Here is a 12,500-nt window from a genome sequence, read left to right as displayed (position 1 = left end):
ACATATATATATATATTCATGTTGACAAGTGTAGAAAGGGTATGAATGAGAATGAATATCTCTTGTACTGTGAAGATATTCATTCTCATTCATACCTTTTCTATATATATACATACATATATATATATGTGTGTGTGTGTGTGTGTGTGTGTGTGTGTGTGTGTGTGTGTGTGTGTGTGTGTGTGTGTGTGTGTGTGTGTGTGTGTGTATTATATATATACAGGTTTACATATTTATATCTATATATTATCTGTATATATATATATATTTATATATATATCAAAACAACAAAAACATCAACAACAATTATATACAGAATTTCCAATTCGCTGATGTTGTTAATCATCCGTCGGATTCCATAAAAAAACAACAACAACAATATCAGCAGTAATCACACCGAACTTTTCCCTTCACTATTGACATGGCTCGTCAATCATTTTCCATTCATTATAACACAAAGTTCACGTCCCTCTGTCCGTGGAAGATGAATGTTGATTGTGTTATGCAGATCTGACCGTGATAGGACACCATCCCTCATCTGAAAAGGACAATGCAATATATTAAACGTTGGCTTGACACTATATATACAATTAATCATAGGTTTCGTACAATGTTAGTCACGCTTGATCAATCATGCTGAGAAATGCATTGTTTGACTGTCGGCTACTAAATTAATTGGGAGAGGGATGGAAAAAAAACATGACGATTTGCAACAACTAGCATGTTGATATTGCCATGGGGTAATGATGCTTTCATATGCAGATGAAAGCATATTTCTGTACCCTTTTTATTTCAGTCTCTTACCTTATGTTATACATACATACATATATATATATATATATATATATATATATATATATATATATATATATATACACACACACACACATATATATATATATATATATATATATATATATATATATATATATATATACATATATATATATATATATATATATATATATATATATATATATGTATATATTTACTTCTCCCACTTTCTCTCTCTCTCTCTCTCTCTCTCTCTCTCTCTCTCTCTCTCTCTCTCTCTCTCTCTCTCTCTCTCTCTCTCTCTTTCTCTCTCTCCTATCCTTTTAGACCCTCAAGATCCGTATAATCGAAAGTAGCGTTGTCAATTAGTACTTTAATTCTTTGAAAGCCGGTATGTACGAGTGGCTTAAACTTTTTTATTTTTTCCTTTTTTTGCGTAAATTTGCATAATATCCACGGCCGGGTAGAGAACACGTTTTCTTCGGGTCCGGAAAGGGAGACTGTGTGACTTTTTTGAGTTGTAAAGAGGTTGAGGAGAGCTTGGGAGATAGCAGGAGGGGGAGGGGGGGGGGGTAAGGGGAGTGTGGTGGAGGAAGGGGAGGGAGGGAGGAGGGAAAGAGAGTGTGGGGGAGGGGAAGGAAGGGAGAAAGAGAGTGTGAGGGACGGGAGGGAGGGGAGTAAGAGAGTTAGGGGGAGGTGAGTGAGGGGGGGGGGAAGTGTGGGGAAGGGAAGAAAGGGAGAAAGAGAGTGTGAAGGAGGGGAGAAAGAGAGTGTAGGAGGAGGTGAAGGAGGGGGGAAGAAAGTGTGGAGGAGGGGAGGCAGGGGGAAAAGAGAGTGAGAGGGAGGGGAGAAAGAGAGTGTAGGGAGAGGTGAGGGAGGGGGGGGAAATGTCTGGGGGAGGGAAGGGGAGAAAGGTAGTTTGGAGGAGGGAGAGGGAAAGAAGAGGAGAAAGAGAGCGTGAGGGAGGGAATAAGAGAGAACTAGAAATGGAATCTGTTGGGGAAGAAGGTGAGGGAAGGAAGGAAATAAAAGATGGGGAAGGAAATGAGAAAACGGAGTGCGAGAAGGGAACTGATGGAATGCGAGAAGGTAGAGAAGGTGAAAGGAACTGAGGATGAAGGAGAGGAAGAATACGTAAAGTGAGAACGAAAGGAGAGTGGTAGGTGCAATTAGGGTGAGGAAGAGGGGGAGAGTGACGGGGAGGGGGAGAGTGAGGGAGGAGCTGAGGGTGAGGGAGAGGGGGGCAGTGAGGGAGAGGGGGAAAGTGAGGGAGAGAAGAAGAGTGAGGGGGAGGGGGAAAGTGAGGGAGAGGAGGAGAGTGAGGGAGAGGAGGAGAGTGAGGGAGAGGGAGAGAGTGAGGGAGAGGGAGACGGAGGGAGAGGGGGAGAGTGACGTAGTAGGATAGGAACCAGACCTATAGAGGAAGAGGGAATGGAGAGGAGGTGGATAAAGTGAGAGGGGGGAAGAGAGAGGAAGGAAAAGCAAGCGAAGGAGAGATAGAGTTAATGGAGGAAGACAAAGGGGAAAATTAGAGAGTGGGAGGAAGGGAGGGAAGGATGGAGAGAGATTGAGGAGAGAGAGATAGAGATTGAGGGGAGAGAGAGAGAGAGAGAGAGAGAGAGAGAGAGAGAGAGAGAGAGAGAGAGAGAGAGAGAGAGAGAGAGAGAGAGAGAGAGAGAGAGAGAGAGAGAGAAGAGAGAGAGAGAGAGAGAGAGAGAGGGGGGGGGGGGATGAAGAAATGGACAGGTAAAAAGGAAGAGCATAAAGAAAACACATAAACCGAGAAATAAAGAAGAGAAAGAGAGAGTCCTATAATGGAAGCAATAAGAGAAGCTGTCAGTCTCAGCAGAAAAAATCATCAATTTCTGATAACTTCTGAATCCTCCTTTTCCGTTTTAATCGTCGATTCTCTCTTCTTCTAACGATTCGTTAAGCTTTCTCTCATTCCCCTTCCATTTACTGCGATTATCCCAATTTTCTGGTATTGGAAAAAAGATTAGTGAGCAAATAGAACAAAAAACATAAAAAGGTAAATAGAGATTAATATTATTGAATTTTGTGTGTTTGTTCAAGGGGGGGGGGGGGGGGCATGCGTTCATATATCGTTTCTATCTATCTATCTCGTGTGTGTGTGTGTGTGTGTGTGTGTGTGTGTGTGTGTGTGTGTGTGTGTGTGTGTGTGTGTGTGTGTGTGTGTGTGTGTGTGTGTGTGTGTGTGTAAGTTGTTTATAAATGTGTGCGTGATTTTAAATAAAGCGGATACTGAACCTCTCCTCTTTCATCCCTCATTTTTTTTTTTTTCTTTTTTTTGTGCGATATAAGCTTCTTACACCGTTTTGGGGAACCTTAAGGGGAAACCTTACAACAACCTCTCGAGTCAAACAGAGGGGAATATCCTTCGTGTTTTCCTCTGGGAAGGGTGAAAGGGGAAGGGGGAATGGGGGGGGGGGGAGGAGTGCTCTGTGTAGATTGTGTGATGCGAAGATATTTATGATCTCTTCTCTCAACCTTCTCGCACTTCTCTCTCCTCATTTCTTCCCTCTTCCCTCTCTCTCCCATTCTTTCTCCTCTCTCCTCTCTCTCTCTTCTTCCATATTTTTTCTTTCTCCACATTCCTCTCTCCTCTCTCTTCCTTGTTTCCTCTAGCACTGTCTCGGAGGCTGGCATCACCCACTCCGAGATGCTGTCGGGAGATGAATCAACAAGCCATGCATTGTGATCATATGCTTTGTACATCCCTTGGGCGAGCGTGTGGGCGCCTGTACGAGCGACACCGACTGTAGATTATATGAATATGTATGATGGCAGTGTGTGTATGTACGTCTCTCTCTCTCTCTCTCTCTCTCTCTCTCTCTCTCTCTCTCTCTCTCTCTCTCTCTCTCTCTCTCTCTCTCTCTCTCTCTCTCTCTTTCTCTCCCTCTCCCTCTCCCTCTCTCTCTCTCTCTCTCTCTCTCTCTCTCTCTCTCTCTCTCTCTCTCTCTCTCTCTCTCTCTCTCTCTCTCTCTCTCTCTCTCTCCCCCTCTCTCTCTCTCTCTCTCTCTCTCTCTCTCTCTCTCTCTCTCTCTCTCTCTCTCTCTCTCTCTCTTTCTCTGTCTCTCTCTCTCTCTCTCTTTCTCTCCCTCTCCCTCTCTCTCTCTCTCTCTCTCTCTCTCTCTCTCTCTCTCTCTCTCTCTCTCTCTCTCTCTCTCTCTCTCTCTCTCTCTCTCTCTCTCTCTCTCTTTCTCTCTCTATCACGCTACTAAAGTCTACACACAGATACAGCCTCGGGAATAATCTCGACGTCAGCGCACCTCTCGTCTTTTTCCTCACATCGCTACCGACCACTCATAATCCGGTTAAGGACGAGGAAAATGCGATAACGCGAGGGAATCAATCGTAAGTCTTTCATCTCCCCTTTCCTCTTTCGTCCTTCTGTTATCACTCTCTCCTTTTCCTTTTTTATCTCTCCACTCTCTTTCCCCTTCTCTCCTCTTTCCTCTCTTCTCTCTTCTCTCTTCTCTCTCATCTCTCTTCTCTTTTTCTTCTGTCCTCTCTCCTCTCATCTCTGTTCCCTTTCTCTTCTCTTCCCCTTCTTTCCTCTCTCCTCTTTCCTTAACTCTTTCATTCTACCTTCTTTTCTCTCTCTCCTCTCACCTCCTTCCCCTCTCTCCTTCTTTGCTCTCTCTTCTTTCCTCTCTTCCTTCGCTCATCTCCCCACTCATCATTCTCCATTCTCTTCTTTCCCTATTTATTCATTTTTCCACTATCTCCTTGTATATCTTTATCCTTTTTTTTTTTTTCTTCTTCTTTCATGTACCTCTTCATCCCTCTTTCCTCTCTATCCCTCTCCGTCTTCCTTCCCCTCTTTCCCTTTCCCCTCTCCCTTGTTTTGCCTCTATGATACCTAAAATATCCTATTTCGCTTTATCGCTTATCAGCCAATCATCAATTATCTAATGGCATCACAATATTATTATCACTGTCGATGAAAGTAACTATTATATTATTAGCGTCCATGCACTTACATTAATATGATTGATGTTGTTATCATTTTTATTGTTGTTATCATTGGCATTCGTTATTATCATTAACATCATTACTATTATAATTATAATTATTATAACTATTATTACTTCTACTACTACTACTACTATTATTATTATTATTATTATTATTATTATTATTATTATTATTATTGCTATTATTGCTATTATTGCTATTATTGTTCTTCTTATTATTATTATTATTGTTCTTCTTATTATTATTATCATTGTTATTATTATTATTGTTATTACTATTATTATTATCATCATTATTATTATTATATTCATCATTATTTTTTATCATTATTATCATTATTATTTTGTTAATATTATTACTACCATTATTACTGTTATCATTATTATTATTACTATCATTATCGTTATCACTATCGTTATCATTATCTTTTTTAATTTATATTACTATTATTACTATTATTATCATTGTTGTTACTATCATCATCATTATTATTATCATTATTATCATTATCATTACTATTATTATTTTCATATTATATCATCACTGTTATCATTATCACTATCATTATTTTCATTAATATCACCAAAATCATTATTACTATTATCATTATCATTTTCAGTGTTATTATTAATATATACTAGTGAATAATAATTTGTGTGATAATCTAAGAATTGGGTATACTACAGTAAGCTAATAAATCATTTCTACCAACGAGAATATGCTTATCATTTCCTATTAACGCGATACCGGATATAATCGGCACTAATCAGCTTAGTAGGCCGATCTGGTACAAAGTCTCTGACACTCGCTAAGACACGTATAGATCGAAGCTGGACGAGCGCTTAGGCATTATGGATATTCTTTTCTAAGTAGTTGAATGTGACGACTTCTCGAACATAACGGTGCATTAATAAGAGCATTGTCCTTGTTAAGATAACATCATTTCTGCCTTTATTTGTGCCACGGTCGAGGCTGTTCCACATAACCGCCCATATTCATCGTCACAGAGATGCATTTCTGAGGAACCAGGGTGGAAAGGCGGCGTCCGGGGCAAGAGAGAGGCGACCGTATCTTGGCTTCTGGATCACGCATGTAGGTATGAGGCAAACCGCTTGTGCAGACTACTATACAGTTATTATAGACGAAAAGAAAAAGAAAAACAACTAAGTTAAAATAACGTTGAAACAGCAACTTACAAAGCCTTAGTAAGTTTCGGTAATATGAAACCAGTATAATTGAATGCAAAACTGGCCGATATTTTCAGGGACAAATGCAATCTTCTTTATAATCAACAGAACAACTTAAATACGACCCAGATTTATCAACAAATACTAATACTAGATGCAAATATGTGCACCCTGAGGTAACAATAAACACCTTCATGATATCAATATAAATCATGCAATACATCAAAAAGACCAACAGTGGGCAACATCATTATAGCTCGGAATCATTTTCAGAATCAATACGTAATAGTACATAACAGCTTCACGTGATCTTGTAACTGCTTTTCATAACAATGTTGACGCATGGCTTTAGTTGCGATGCCCTTAACGATGTCGTAATAACTCAGACGATAAAAGAAATCCTAATAGTGATTCTGATAACTACACGACCATTGCTCCTAACGGCACTCTTGCAAAATTGTTGCACTGTATCGTAATTGATGCCTTTGAAGACGTCTTTGAAACCAGAATATCAAAATGCGTACATTACATCATATTGTGCTACATTACGCAGTTTGATGGTGATTCAGACATTATAATTTTCATTATTATGGTTACTATCATTATTATTATTTTTATTATTATCATTATTATTATTATTGTTGTTATTATTATAATTATCATTAATATTATTATTGTTGTTGTTATTGTTATTATTATACTAGTTTTGTTATCATTATTATTATTACTATTACTATCATTTTTATCATTATCATTATTATCATTATCATTATTATCATTACTATTGTTATTATCATTATTAACTTTTATATAACTTTTTATTATTATTATTATCTATTATTATTATTATTATTATCATTATCATTGATATTATTATCACTTTTTTATCAATATTACCGTTATCATCATCGTCATCAGTATCATTATTATCATCATTATCATTATTATTATTGCTGTTCTTGTTATTATTAATATTATAATGATTAATACTCGCGGCAAGTACACTGCACGCAAGTAGTTAGACCGTAAGTTTATGCACACCGGTTATTCCCAAGACAATCCGAGGGGGGGAGTAAGAGGAAGTTAGAAGGAGAAGGAGAAAAACGCGGAGAAGAATGGGAATTTAAAGAAGAAAGGGGTGAGGAGAAAGAGCGGGGGAAGGGGGCCTAAAGAAAAAGGGAAGATAGGAAAAGTGAAATAGAGAAATCTTAAAGAGAAAAAAAGATGGGTATTGGAGGAGGGAGGGGGGCCTGGTGGTGATGGGGGGAGGATAAGGGGGTAAGCGAGTGGAAGAGGTCGGGGAGGTCAAGGAAGAGGAGGAGGGAAGTGGGAGAAGGAAGGAAAAGGGCTTGAAGGGGGAGGGAAGGAGTGAATCTAAGGAAGATTTGAGAGTGAGGTATGGCACAGCGGGGAAGGAAAGAGGAGAGAAGTACTTGAGGGAGAAATACTTCTTAATATTTTTTGTTCTGCGGAATTTCCACGGGTCCCGCTACAAGCGATAAAAATAATGATAATAAAATGAATAATGACAATGGTATTGATAATAATGACAATAGCAAGAGTAGTGTTAATGATAATGATGATGGTAACAGCAATAATAACAATAATAACAATGATAATAATAACAATAATAGTAATATTAATAATAATAATAACAATAATAATGATGATGATGATGATAATGATAGTTATAATAATAACAATACCACAAAATAATAACAATAGTAATGATAATAATAATAATTTAATGGTAATAACAATAATGATAATACCTACCATCATCATAATCAGGATGAAAATCGTTATGATCATAAGAATGATTCTCCTACTAATAATACTAGTGGAGATAATTATGATAATCATAACAGTCATAACGATGATAATAATAATAAGAATATTAATATAATAATAATAACAATATCAATATAATCATAACAATAACAAATTTCATAATTATAATATCAATAATAAAAAGAAGAAGAATATTAATATTAACAATAATCAGAGTAACAACAACAATAATAATAATAATAATGATAATAGCAATGACAATGCTAATAATAATGATAATGATGATAATAATAACAATAATCACAGTAATAATAAAGATTATAATGATAGTGAATATACTAATAATAAATATATTTATAATTATTTATTATATATTCATAAAAAATACCATAATTATGATAATAATAATAGTAACAATAACAACAATAGTAATAATAATCATAACGATAATAATGATGATAACGATGATGATGATGATGATAATGATGATGATAATAATGATAATAATAATTATAATAAAAATAATAATAATAATAATAATAATAATAATAATAATAATAATAATAATAATAATAATAATAATAATAATAATAATAATAATAACAATAATAATTGTAATAATAATAATAATAAAAATGATAATAAAAATAATGGTGATAATAATAAAAATAATAATGCCAATGATGAATATAATGATAATGCTAATACTACTACAAATAATAATGATAACATTCATAAATGTAATAACAATAATAATGGTAATAATGATAATGATTATAATAATCATAAGGAGAAAAAGAATGATAACTAAAATAATAATAATAGTAATATAATAATGATAATAATGATAACAAAAACAACAAACGACAGCAATAATAATAACAATAAAATAAAAATAAAAATAATAATAATAATAATAATGATAATAATAAAAATAATAATAACAACAACAACAACAATAATAATAACAATAACAATGATAGTGATGATAATAACAATAATAACATGCTATTACTGATGTCATCAGTATGCTCTAGGGTCTTATCATTTTCATTTTCGTAATTTACAACATTTACCATGGCTTTTTTTATCCTCACTATCATCACCTTCCTCTTTCTCATCACCCTCAAGATCTTCCTCATTATCTGCTTTATCTTCATCTTCAACATCATTCCACTCACTATCCTCATCATTCTCATTCCTCCTCCTCCTCATCATCATCATCATGCACCTCATTGTCATTATCCTCATCATTTAACTAATTAACTTCATCATCCACTTCTCATTATTCGTCATTATCATCCCCATCATCCACCTCATTATCCTCATTACCCTCATCCTCATTTCTCATTATCATCATCTACTTCATTATCCTTATCTAACTCATTATCCTCACCCTCTCCCTCACCACCCTTCCTCATATCCTCATCATCACATCATCTGCTTCATTATACCCTCGCCCTCATCATCATCACTTCATCATCTACCTCATTATCACCATCCTTCCTCATCATCTTCATCATCATTCTTCATTATCTTCCTCCTCCTCCTCCTCCTTATCATCATCATCATCATTCCCCATTCCTCCTCCTCATCATCATCATTCCTCATCCTCATCATCATCATCATCATCATCATCATTCCTCATCATCATCATCATCATCCTCATCATCATCATCATCATTCCTCATCCTCCTCATCATCATCATCCTCCTCCTCCTCATCATCATCATCATCATCATTCTTCATTATCTTCCTCCTCCTCCTCCTCCTTATCATCATCATCATCATTCCCCATTCCTCCTCCTCATCATCATCCTCATCATCATCATTCCTCATCATCATCATCCTCATCATCATCATTCCTCATCATCATCATCCTCATCATCATCATCATTCCTCATCATCATCATCCTCATCATCCTCATCATCATCAGCATCATCATTCCTCATCCTCCTCCTCATCATCATCATCCTCCTCCTCATCACCATCATTCCTCATCCTCCTCATCACTTCGACATCCTCCTGAATAAACCCCAGTCCTTGACATCGCTCGACTTCGGGGAATCTGATCCCTGGCCTTCCCGGAAGAGGGCTTTTATGCCGGAGAAAATGAGAAAAAAAAAGAAGAAAAAAATAAAAGAAGTCTGATAAAAAGAAGGGAAAAAAAAGTGGCGTTGTGGTGGTCGAGGTAGTGTGGTGGTGATAATGTGGTTGTGAGGCGGTTTAGTCCTGGTGTGGAGGTGGTTGTTGCGAGTGTTGTTGTTGTTGTTCTTGTGATAAAAAGGGTTGATAGAAGGAAAGGGGGTGGGGGAGGGATGGTGGTGTGGTAATGTGGTAATGCGGTTAGAGGTAATGTGGTGATGACGTGTGGCGGTGGTGTTGTGGTGGTGTAGTTGTGGTGGTGTAGGTGTGGTTGCGCTGGTGTTGTGGTGGTGGTGGTTGCTGTGACGTATAGTTGTTTGTTGCAAGTGTTGTTGTGGTGGTTGTTATGATATAGAAGTGGTTATTGTAGTGGTAGTGGTTGTCGTGCTGTGTTGGTCGCCATGGTATTCCGATCGTCACCGAGGTAGTGCTGTGTGTAGCTGTGGTGGTGTTTCTGTGGTTGTGAGTTATAGTGTTGTGTGAGTGTGATCTGTGACCCTGGTGATCGTAGGGATGTGTGGTTAAGTCGATCTAGTAATTGTAGTATTTCGCAGTAGTGGCGATGATCCTAAATATAAGCAATTATAAATATTGTCACATTTTCAATAAATCTCGTTCGTTCATGGTGGGATTCTCTACCTTAGTATCAATACGATAGATTGTTTTACCTTTCTTCTTTATCTTTATCATCATCAACCGCATTAATTTTATCATCATTATCATTATAATTCATATTGTAAATGTTGTTGTTTATTATTACTATTGTCATCATTATCATTACTGTCATTATCACTACTATTATTATTGATATTATTATCATCATTATCATTGTTATTATTATTACTATTGTCATAATTAATATAACTATTATACTTATAATTATCATTGTTATTATTACTTTTATCATTATTAGATTTAGTATTAGCGTTCTATTAGTAGTACTATGATCATAATCATCAGTACCATTTTTCATTATTATGATTATTATCATCATCATTATCATCAGTATTATCATTATTATCATTATTGTTATCATTATTATTATTACTATCTATCATAACTATTACTATTACTAACATCATTATTATTATAATCATTATTACCCCTATTATGATTATTGTAATTGAGGTTGTAGTTGTTTTCATTACTATTATTATTAGCATTATTATCATTTTTACCATTACTATCAATTTTATCACTGTCATCCTTTTCATCATTATCATTGTTATTATTATCATCCTCATTATTATTTCCTTCCTGAGGATAATAATAATAAGAATATGAGTCTTTCCTCTCACGTTTCTACGCTTTCTTGGTCTCAGTTTCTTACAGTCTGTCATTATCTTTAATTTAAGGGTAAAAACTTCTTCCCTAACAGAAAATCATCAGTTAATAATGAATAACATTTTTCTATCATATATCAGCAAAATATAATTCATAATCCTCTATTTAGGGAATATTAACTCGAATGTAGAAGTGTAATGTTTGAAAAAAAAGATAAAAAAAAAAAAGAAAACGTAGATAAATAAAAATAATATTTACTCTTTACATTTTTTCGTTTTTTTTTTTTTTTTTTTTTTTTTTCCTTTTCGGTGGGAGCTTGCTAATTACATGAAGTGTTTAGACTCTGGTTAAGGGCTGGGGAGACGCAGACTGAGAGGGGGAAGGAAAGAACCGAATGAAGAGGGAGATGGAGGAGAGAAAGAGAGAAGGAATGAAAGAAAGAAGGGTGGGGTAGGAGGGAGGGAGAGGAAGGAGAGGGGGATGGAGGGAAGGAGAGACTGAGGGAGGAAGGTATATGGAGTGAGATTAAGAGACAGGGAGAGAGTCAGGCAGACAGACAGAGAGAAATGTATGAAAAATAATAGAAAAAAAAAACAAAGAATACAGTTGAAGAAGAGAAAGAAACAAATCAGAGACACACCACGGGATGCAGAGACGGAGCGAGAGATAGAGAGAAAAAAAGAAAGAGGGAGAGAGAGATAGACCGAGACAGAGGAAGATAGAGACAGACAGACAGAGGCAAACATTGACAAACAAACAGCCACAGACAAAGAGAAAGAAAAACATGAAAAGCAGAAAAGAGAGAAAGAAAGAAAAGGAGAGAGGGGGAGGGAGAATGAGGGAGGGAGGGAGAGAGAGAGAGAGAGAGAGAGAGAGAGAGAGAGAGAGAGAGAGAGAGAGAGAGAGAGGGAGAGAGAGAGAGAGAGAGAGAGAGAGAGAGAGAGAGAGAGAGAGAGAGAGAGAGAGAGAGAGAGAGAGAGAGAGAGAGTGAGAGAGAAAGAGAGAGATAGAGAGAGAGAGAGAGAGAGAGAGAGAGAGAGAGAGAGAGAGAGAGAGAGAGAGAGAGAGAGAGAGAGAGAGAGAGAGGGAGGGAGAGAGAGAGAACAGAGACAAACAACGAGATGCAGAGACAGGGACGAGAGAACGACAGAGAGAAAGAGCAGAGAAGGGCAAGGCTAAAACTTCGAGCCAGAGATCTGCAAAGGTCAAATGAATATTAACTGAACCAGACTGAACAGAAGTAGAGAGCGAGGAGTATGTTGCTCATGCTAAATATATATATATTTTTGTTTTCTTGTTTTCCCATAGGCACTGTCGCT

At 36.4% G+C, this 12,500-nt stretch overlaps 1 long non-coding RNA gene across 2 annotated transcripts in view; it reads right to left on the bottom strand.

Annotated features, from left to right (window-relative positions):
* Nucleotides 1-401: 401 nt before the first annotated feature.
* LOC125045580 overlaps nucleotides 402-12,500 on the bottom strand; it is a 99,638-nt gene continuing 87,539 nt past the window's right edge. For both annotated transcript variants that reach the window (XR_007116562.1, XR_007116561.1), the window contains one exon: nucleotides 402-538. This is a non-coding gene — a long non-coding RNA (uncharacterized LOC125045580). The remainder of the gene's footprint in view (nucleotides 539-12,500) is intronic.

The sequence above is a fragment of the Penaeus chinensis genome, chromosome 37 (genome assembly GCF_019202785.1).
Source record: "Penaeus chinensis breed Huanghai No. 1 chromosome 37, ASM1920278v2, whole genome shotgun sequence".
Classification (NCBI taxonomy): Eukaryota; Metazoa; Arthropoda; class Malacostraca; order Decapoda; family Penaeidae; genus Penaeus; species Penaeus chinensis.
The sequence above is the reverse complement of the archived record's forward strand: the minus strand, read 5'-3'. Positions and strand labels throughout refer to the sequence as shown.